Genomic DNA, 10,778 nt, shown 5'->3' with positions numbered 1-10,778 from the left:
TCCTACTGGATTCAGAGGATCTTCCGCAGGCAGCATTGATGGTACTTCTTCAACAACTTTTGATGTCTCCTGCGTGTTGTCCATGACTCAGCTCCATATAGCAACATGGGAATCATGACTGCTTGACAACTCAAACCATGAGCTGGGTTTCGGATCTGATGTCGTGATCTTTGAACATCTGATTCTTCAGGTGTCCAAAGGCTGCACTTGCACATTTGAGGTGATGTTGGATTTCTTCGTTGATGTTAGCCTTCTGCAAGAGATAGCTTCCAAGGTATGGGAAACACTCAACTTTCTCCAGAGTGGATCAGGATTACCAGAGCTGGGGACTGAGACTGAGTAGGTAGCAGTCACCAGACAATGGATCAACCAAAAGTATTTAATCCAGTCCTCTGTTATTTATACCAGGATCCATAGTATTTTGCAGCTATCTAAGAGCTTCCTGCCCCAAGGAGCTTACAATAAGCTTGAGTATATCTTAAATCTAGCAAGATCTCACATCTCAATGGCCCTAGGTCTACAGGTTACAGGAGGAGGAATACAAAATAGATACCTTGCTTGCTAACGGTATAGGTGAAGGGTCAGTTATGCTTAAATACTACTTTAAGGGGTGGACTGCAGACTGGCAATGGGACTTTGGTGTCTTATATACAGGCCAGGAGAGGCCAAACCCTTATTTATTTAGAACAAGACTTGAGATTCTAAAGTTTTGCTTGTAAACTTGTATTTAGACACCTAAATAAAATGGTTTGATAGCTTCCACTGATTTCAGAGCACTTATTTGGGAATCTACCTATGGATTTAGGCAGCTAACTTTAAGAGCTCTGTATTTATACATTTAGACATCTTCATAGTATTAATTCTTAACAGTGCTCAGATTTTTATACACATTTAAAATAAAAATGATTAATCAACTCCCAAACCAAATCACCCAAACCAAAAATCCCCCAACAAATCAAAAGTATCAATAATGCCAATTCTAAAAAAAAAAAAGGGGTGGGGGTGGGGAACCCAAACCAAAACTAAAATAGAAAGCCTAAAATAGAAGAAAACAGCCTTTTACATGCACCTAATCATACACCACACATACACACCCACAAATCCCCAGATCGGGGGAGGAATAATAAAGAGGAGCCACAACTCTGGAACCTGCACAATGCAGGAAGACTGAGTTCCAGAATCAAAGACACTTCACAAAAGCTTCATGCCAGTAGCCCTTTAAAAACAGGGAGTTGAGTGTGTCTATTTAATTGCAGTGTTAAACAGTTAACACACAGGGAAACATGCCACCTCTCAGGTAGTCAGGTCTGATGCCTCTTCATGATCTCAACTCTGTTTAGAAACTCCAGTTAACAGAGTACCAATGTGATATATTCTCTGTAAGAAGCATTGCTAAGTAAGTAGGCAGCCACATTTTGCATCAAATTAAGTATCTCAGAAATACTTCTAGGATGGAGAGCACCATGTCCCATACTTTAGATACACTACATCAGTTTACATACTAGTTTCAGATCAGTATCTACAAGAAAGAGAGGTTTGGAAACTCTATGCTAATTAACAAGGTAAACTGCATTCATTGCCTTTTGTACCCCTATGTGACCAAGAAATTATATGCTTCAGGATAGTTTACAGAGGGCTTTCCTTGAGAGAACTGTTGACTGTATTTTTGTCATGGTAAAACAACTGTTTTTTAGTTGCTTTGGTCAGCCTGGAAGAATATGGGTCCAAGTTACAGGCTGAGATGAGGAAAAGTGTTTCTGGCCACTGATACAATCTGAATGTCTAAGAGCAGTCAGAGAAATTAAACTTATTGGTGATCCAATTGACCCAGCAGCTGGCACTCAGTAGAGGGAGAAAAGATCTAATAAACAGAGATAATGAACTACTTTCTGGCCAAGATCAACATGTATCGAAGTTGAGACATACTGGCGCAGCGCTGGGGAGATTATATTGCCATTGCCTGTACTCTACTTGTTCTGTGAATAGAAAAATACTCTAGGGTTTGTCAGTCTAGTTCCTTCCATAAGTGTAACATTTTATTATGATTCTTAAAAAAGAATCAAAACAGTTCCCTCCACCCAATCCCAGTTTCCCAAGTAAACAGATATGTAAATGCCAAAAAAAAAAAGTTTTTGAGATAAGAAGGGGATCTATGATTCTAGAGTGAATCCCTGAAATGAGTGTCAGTCCACCATTAGATCATGGCCCCGTGAAAAATTATAACCTATCACTACATTTTGACTCATAAAATTCTTCTCTACTCGGACTCACAAGAAAGTCTCTGAACAGTTGGAATCCCCCTGAGTTCTGTAAATGTTCACATCTCTCTCTCTCTGAATCTGTTGGTTTGTTTCGTCTCTCAGTGCTTGTTTCTATCTGCCTGATGCCCAAACACACCCCTTTGTATTTGCTTGCCACATAATAAGAAATATTTACTCTGGAATTCGTGAAACAGTTCATTAACTAGTTGTTTTTTCCCCAGGCAACATGAGCTGTTGCTGCTAAATGTACAAGTTATCAGCTTGATTTTCCAATTCCAGTATATCCCCATGTTGAGAAGTAAGATTACTTTATGCAAACACTGGGTGTACATTCTGGGGTTTTAAAGAACGAGTTTTGTGGTAAGTGCAATACCTTACATACCAACAGCAACTATTTTTGCTCTCTATAAGAGGACAGATTTATTTTTGTTTTTTAAACAAAAAAGATCAGAGTTGGGGGAAAATAGCCCTACAAAATCTCTTCTGGTAATGATGCTCAAAGGGCTATCTCAGGTGCCTGTTGATTTAGCAAGTTACCAGACTGGTAGTAAAGTTGGAAAAATGATTGCACATACTTTGATCTATTTAGCAGCTGTTACTATGGCAAAATCCTAACCCTCCCAGAAAGATCTGATGAAAATAAGTTTTGCAATTGTTTGGCATGGGGGGGGGGGGGGGGGGGGGGAAGGTCAGTCCACCTGAGTCTAACAGTCCATTGGGCTAACATGGTTAAGACTCCATTGTGTACCTTTGGCTAAGACAGACATTTTATTTAGTTAGTTAGTTTAGTTAGTTATTTAGTTAGTTGATGTATGTGTCACCCTTCTGAACAAAAGGTCAGGGTGCTTGACAATAAGACAAGAGAGCTTACAGTAAGAGAGCAGAATATCTTGTAAAACAGGAGAGTGATACAAACAACCAAACAACTAAAAAGGGAACTAGAATATGAATGAAACACCATAAACAATATCTCAGCCTAGCTTTGTTTGCTAAATGCCTGACCAAATATGTGGCCAGTAACACATCCAGCCTAAATGACCTGGTAGCCATTTACAGCTGGGTCATCCGCGGGTGGTCTTCAGTCTGAGCTCAGCGTCAGGCAGGCACTCATGCCTCTGAAGCTGTAACCACTCTGGCATTGTGCCTCTTATTTGACATTAACAAAATGTGAGCTTTAAAAAAAAGATAACATTCTACCCAGTATATGTGTTTGTCTCCTGATTAAATGAGTAGAGAATATTGGCCATTGTGCACCATATGGACTAAATTATTCTGTCAGAACACTTTAGACAAACCAATACAAATACAAATACAGTAGCTTGATGTCCATGTTTTGAAATTAGTTATGTAGTCTTGCTTTTGTGATTATGCATTCATCTTTGTCAGTATTGTCATCTTGCTTGGGCTGGTAAGCATTGCTGTATAAGTGCAAAACTTAACCTGTGAAGCTTTTTTTTCCTTTTACATAAAATTACATGGCTATAGAATAAAAATGCTGACTGTAGGGAGTGCAACCTGAAAAGCAATTTCATGGGCTCTAGTACTTTGATGGTAATAAATTCTTGAATATCAAAGGAATAAAGACATACTTTTCTGCTCCTGATTTTGTCCTTAGCAAGTGATTGTATTGAACTCTTTGTGGGCTTACTTTATAGTTTAATTCACATTTTTCCTGCTACTTACTGAAGAAGTCATTTATATGTTTAAAAATGCCTCAATATGCCATAGAGCTTGAATTTTATATTGGCTTATTTTGTATTCATGTGGTCTTAAAACTCAGGACCTGATCTTTCTGACTTTATTTATCTGTCTGCCTCCTTCCTTCACCCAGTTTTATCTGCTTTCACTCATGCTGTCTCTCATGCTTGGGAGGAGCTCCCTGTAAACATCAGCAAAGCTAACTCATTTTTCTCCTTCAAATTCCTCATTAAAACTCTTCTTTGCTGTGGTGCCCACAAGATACTTGACAAGTTAGGCTGCAAATTTGTTGTGACTACTGTTTGTCATACTGTCTCACTCTTTTCCTTGTGTTCCTCATCTTTCTTTGTCCCTTGTCTTATTTGTAGCATATAAGCTCTTTGGGATAGGCACCGCTTTTTGTTCTGTGTACAGTATCTGCCATAGTGAGATTTTAGTTCTTGAGTAAGACTATTAGTTGCTACAGCCATATACATAAATCATTTGCATTCACAAATATAGGATTTCACTTGCTCAATAGGCACATCCTTGCCTTCCCCAGATCTTTGTAACTGCTTTGGTCTTTGATTACTATTAACTGTTTTACAAATCCTAACCAGATTCTGCCTTTATTAACACTACATGTAATGCCATGATGAGTCTCTTCCTCTCTCTCTCTCTCTCAATGAAAACAAGACTTTGTTTTTCAAAGGCTATACCATTTTTTAATCTCAATGTTACCTTTCATTGAAATATCAGTTAAATTATGTGTGTGCATCATGGTGTGTAATACCACATTTTAACACTGAAGGGGTTAACTAGAATTTAAGAGCTCCATTATTCTCACCTCTGTACAGGGGGTCAGGGTGCATTAATAATTAAAAGAGGAGTTCAAGTTGGAGAGTAAAGTAACACATCTATACTAGTGCCGATACCTGAGCTCACCTGGCATGGTACTGCTCTGTGCTGTATAGATGTACCCTTCTGTATAGATGTACTGTGACCCAAGTAAGGGTTGATCTAAGGTGAGTGCCTCAGGACAGCTTTGCTATTCTTCTGGAATGCACAGTGTGGTTTGATGCTGTGTGCTGGTCTATAACAATATTTTCAGGGAGTTTTCCTTGATGGGGGTGTGGGTGGAGGATAGAGAATATAATAAATATTCTCTGTTTTCATTGTTCAAGGGAATCTGAGAGTTGGGATCCCACAAAGAAGTGTGACTCGGGGTCTTAATAGAGATTGTGAGAAAAAGGATTAACAGTGGGTGCATTTACACAAGATGCTTTACTGCGCAGTAGAGCCTAATTACTGAGCAGTAAACATCTGCAACTACTCATGCAGATGCTTACTGTACAATAATTGGCTCTAATCGTAATTACCTGCACATGGAAGTGGTAGGTTTACTTGAGATTAGTAACTGCACAGTAGCATGTGTAGACCCCTGACTGGGAGCAAATGTCCTCCTTGTCAGCCAGGCAGCAGGGGGTAGGAGATTGCTCCCTGCCCCTGGCAGCTGCCAGATGCTGGGGTGGGGACAATGTTCCCCAATCACAGCAGCAGGAAGCTCCCATCTCCTGCTCTGTGATCATTGGGCTGGCACTGGGAAGTGCCAGCTTTGCAGTCATGGCACTGGTGCTGAGAGATCTTTATCTCCAAGCCTGAGCCCTGTGGTCATGGGACCAGGGCTAGAAGATCTTTATCTTGGATAACGATCTCCCAGCACAGACCCCTGCAACTGCAGAGCTTGGATAAGAATCTTCCAGCCCCTGCTCACCAATCACGGAGGTCCCTGCTGGCGGGGGCTGTGGAGCCTGTTCCCTGACCATCTCCATGATTGCTGAACTGGACAGTGAAGAGGCTGTCTAGCATGTTCCCTGCCCAACTGCATGGTCGTGGAGCTGGACAGAGAATAGGTTCTCCAGCCCCGACCCCATAATTGCGGAGTGGGGACTGGGAACTGTCCTGGTGATTGAGGTGAAGGCTTGGAAAGAGCTGCAGGAGTAAGGCAGGTCCCATCCTTCTGCCCCATCTGCCAGATTTCCACCCAGCTGGGGGCTTGCTGTTAGCTGTCCCACCAGGAGATCAGGACAGTGGGGCTGGGACCTGCTCCTCCCCTGCAGCTCTTTCCAAGTCCCCTGCCCCCAGCTGGGGAGCCAGAGCCAGGAGCTCCTTGCTGCCCGGGTAGCAGGTAGCCCCCGAGGGGCAGGGAACAATGTCCCAATCCCCACCAGGAGACCGCTGTCTCCTGGACCTGTGCTCCCTGCCTGCCCCTGGGCTGGCACCCAGAGGGAGCCTATTGCTCCCCCTGGCTACTGCAGGGGGCTAGTGCAGGGCCAATGGCGGAGAGAGCAAATTGCTGGCACGAGCAGCAAATCTGCTTCTGAGACCCTGAATGTGTAGGTGCCTGCCTGGGAGCATTTACTCACGAGTAGCTTACTTGGCGAGTAAACTGCTAGCAGATCAAACGCATGTGTAGACAAACCCAGCGTGAGGTACAAACAAACAAACAACATCTGTGGTTTTGCACTCCTCATTGGTCACAAATAACACAAGGCAAGTTGATGCTGTTTAAGTATCTAGTGTCAGTTTTATGGACATAGTTCACAGTTTACACCTCAGTTTACACGTGTCTGTATTTAGGTGGCTCCGCCTAATATAGGTCTAGTTTGCCCTTAGTAAAAAAAATCTCACCTTGTTGATTTTGCTGGAATGTTAAGTCCTGATAAAACTTTCCAGTTAGATTACACTGATTTTTAGAGGACAATGTATTGAAGAGCCAAGAACCAAGGGAAATTTGCTCCAAAGGAAGCCAGCTCCCGTTGCTTTGGGCTTTCAGTTGTGGTTTAAAAGAAGAGCAGTAGTTGGCAATTGCAGCTGCTTTGTGAAAATCTGCTTAGCATATAACTAAAATGTGCAGCTCTTAACCTAATTGTGAGTCTGAAACATACTTCAGAATTACATTGAGGACACTAGTATACTGTGCATAAAATTAAAATACTTATCAAATAGGCGTTTTCATTTTCCTATCCTCCACCCACACCCCGTCAAGGAAAACTCCCTGAAAATCCCATTAGATACAATAACATTAGATATTTTAATTTGAAATGAAGTATGAGACTGAGAAAGAGAATATGAAAGATGCGAAGAGTAAAATTTGAAGCATTAGATAATCATAACTCTGGCAATTGAAAAATCTGCAAGGGATGTAAGAATGTGTGCTGCACTCTCCTCTGGGTCTTCCAGAAGGAAGGCAGGGTAGATATGCACTTTATAGACTGACTAAATGTTAGTTAGTTAAATCTCATTAGTTAAATGAGATATATACAGTAAAAGCTTTCTTGAACTCAAGCTCACTTCATCAGATGTTGTGAAAAGACAAACAGAGAACAGTGTATAACATGGAGTGAGTTATTTGAATACAAAAGGTGGGAAGTGAGGTGGGAGAGGAAGGGAAGAAAGGGGAAGGGGGCAGAGCTGGGACAGGTAAATAAGTGAAGAAACCTTAGGAAGAAAGGGTGGTACAAAAGCTAAATTAGGTAATGAGATAAAACACTGTAGTCCCTGCTTAAACTGTACTTAACACAGTCCAGCTTGTAGATGATTTATTGTTCTAAATTTCCTGTTCAAACTGGTTTTAAAAATTTTGCTGCCTGAGAACAGCAATCCTGAGGTCAGTGATGGGATGTCCAGGGAAACTGAAGTGATCTGCCATAGGCTTTTATGTCTTTCTGCAGCTGAAGGCAGATAGGTGTTCATTCATTCTTACATGTAGAGGTCACCATGTCTGTCCAATGTAGACAGCAGATGGGCACTGTAAGCGGGTGATAGCATATCTAATGTTAGTAGAGTTTCAGGTGCATGAACCTCATGTTATAGTCCTTGTTATTTGGTTCAGTGATTAATATGGTCTGTATTGATGTGGGAGCACATCAGGAATTTGGGTTCATTGTGAGGTGGGGTGCCTCATTGGGGACAGGAATTAGCCTGTTGCTTGAGAGATGCCGTTTGAAATTGGGGGGGCTGTCTGTAAGCCAGGACAGGTTTGTCTCTCATGGCTAACTTGACACAGTCATCCTTTTCTCGGATGGGTTGGAGGCAGGGTCCTGGACAGAAAATGTTAATTTAAAAATTATTATTATCATTATCTCTGGAGAAGAGGGGCCCAATACTAAAATTTCACACAGAGCCACCAGGAGTCTAGGTACGGTGTTGGTTGGAGGTCATTAATGACATATCTAAGGTGTTCAAGTTGGACACTGTCAAGTAGATGACAACCAGAGGGAGTCTGTTGCTCTTGTCCCAGAGTTGGTGTTGTATCATACCACTGTACAATGTGGTGTTATGGCTCTTGTGTGATAGGAATCCTTTTTCTGCAAATATTGTTCCAAACTCTTTCAACATTTGGGGAGGCAGGATCTGCTGCAATGCACACGTCTCTGTCAGTACCTTTCTTACTATGGGCAGAGCTTTATGTTATTGAAAAGACTAGTCAGTCAATGAGACAAAGATCTTAGATGCCACGGAGTTCAGTTTCCACCATCAAAGTTACTGTGGAGTAGGCTCCTACAGAGCTGCGCTCAGATGGCACCTGTTTCTCCTACCTTGAGTTCAGGCTCTGTTTGGGTTTGGTAGCATATGCATAATCCCACCTCAAATGGTATCCTCATCTTCTAACTGAGGCAGAGCTGACAGCAGGAAGACAGGGTAGGGGTTCCTCCAGCACGCTATCAAGCCATCTTCTTTCTGCCCATCCCCAGACAGTCAGAACTCTGGGTCTGAGTACTGATGAAGATCTGTGAAGTAAAGGCGCAAGTTTTTTCTATAATTTTGGGGTAGTATAAAAAAATCAGAATTTTAAAAATTGTAATAGGTTGTTATGGAAGAAGGAAAAGTGATAAAGGGCAGGTCAATATTACAAGGAATGCATAGTTAGTGAAATGGAAGCAGCGCTGAGTAGTCAAAATTGTTTTCTTAATACTTATACTATTATTAAGACTTGGAATTCTATGCGGCCACTGAGCAGGGAGGAAGTGAAATAGGTTTTTGTCTTTTTTAAATATCAGAATGAAAGCAAAAGACCTTACAAAAGTACCCAGAAATTGTCTATCAGCCTTAATTCAAGAGTAAGAAGAGTACAGGAAAAGACATCTGAAGGAAGAAAGCATTAGGGCTATGTGAAGTTTTGGTCCCTGATTTGATTCAGTGGAGATTTGGCCTGATTCGGTGGCCAAATCTCCGAATCCAAAAGGGAATCAGAGGACCCTTTAATCTCTCCAAGTTGAATCGAAACCTTCTGAATTGCTTTGAACAGATTTGGAAGGATTCGGTGATTCAGACATAGAAACAATTTTAAATGTTTTTTCTACATACCTTTAGGTAGCAGGCAGCTCGTGAACACTGTGATGCTGGGGAACATGGAGCGTCCCACAGGAGCGTGGGGGGCTCCCCAGTGTGCTCAGCAGCAGACCCAGAAATGAACCAGAAGCACTTCCGGTCCACTTCCAGGTCTGCTGGGGAGTGTGCAGGGGGGCTTTCCAGCACTTCCCCTGGCTCGGCGACAGGTGCCTCCTTGGTCTGGGGTGTACTTCAGGTCCACTTCTGGGTTTGCCACCAAGCACATGGAAGACCCCCCAACACTCCTGTAGGATGCTCCATCCACCCCAGCATTGCAGAGTTTACAAGCTACGCTGGTACCTTGAGGTATGTAGAAAAAACATTTAAAGCTGTGTCTATGTCTGAATCTCTGATTCTCTGAATCAGCATCAAATCTTCAGATTCGGATTCAACCAAATCAAATCAGGGACAGTGATCCGAATCAATGAATCAAATCACTGTCCCCAATTCGGGTCAAATCCTAATCAAATAGGGCCTGCTTCGCACACCCCTAGAAAGCATGTATGCATGGGTAACTGTCATTCCATAACTATGACTCCAGAACTGCAACATGCCCCTGTGTGCTTGAAGTCCAGTTCCCACTGACTCTAAGGTCTGGAATGGTATGGTTTATAGCTACCACCCCTACTGACACCAAGATGGCCCTGTACAGCACTGTGGCAGAGCACCCATGTTCTTGTGTGGGGTTTTCAGCTGCTCAGAACATGGGGTGGGTAATCTTAGCCAAAAAGCTAAGATTTAGGCCAGAGGTCAGCAACCCCCAGCACGTGTGCTGAGCACGGCACGCAAGGCCATTTTGCTCGGCTCACCACCACAGGCCTGGGCTGTAGGCAGCTGTTGCCAGCCACAAAGCCTGGGCTGCTCCCAGCAAGCAGCTGGATGGCTGCAAGTCCTGCCATGGTTGGCAGCAGCTACCCAGAGCCTGAGCTGGCTGCAGCTGGGAGGCTGCAAACATCTGCTCTGGGCTCCAGCATTAGCTCCATACTGGTGTGTGCACGTGTGCTTCAGAGCGGACTTTGTCCATTGGCCCAGGAGCCCGACTCCGTGTACTTGTGCATCTGGTTCTGTGTGTCTGTGTGTGCACGCATGTGTCTGGTTCTGGATGTGTGCGCGCATGTGTCTGTTCTAGGTATGTTCTGGTTCTCTGTGTTTGTGCATGTGGTTCTCTGTGTGCGCGTGCATGTGTCTGGTTCTCTCTCTGCTCTCCCTTTTCTTTCTCTCTCTCTCTCTCTCTCTCTCTCTCTCTCGCCTTTTTCTCTTATTTCTCTTTTTTCTCTCCCATTGCAACATTCTCAACAAAAAAGGAATACACAACAACAAAGGCAACATTTATGATTATTAAATATACTACTATGCAGTGTATCCTACTATGTACCTCCCCCCCACCCCTTTTGTTTTTCTGGCATGCCAGCACTCTGGCACCTTCCAAGGTAGACATTGTGGTTT

The sequence above is a fragment of the Alligator mississippiensis genome, chromosome 2, assembly GCF_030867095.1.
Source record: "Alligator mississippiensis isolate rAllMis1 chromosome 2, rAllMis1, whole genome shotgun sequence".
Taxonomy (NCBI): Eukaryota; Metazoa; Chordata; order Crocodylia; family Alligatoridae; genus Alligator; species Alligator mississippiensis.
This window is presented reverse-complemented; position numbering follows the sequence as displayed.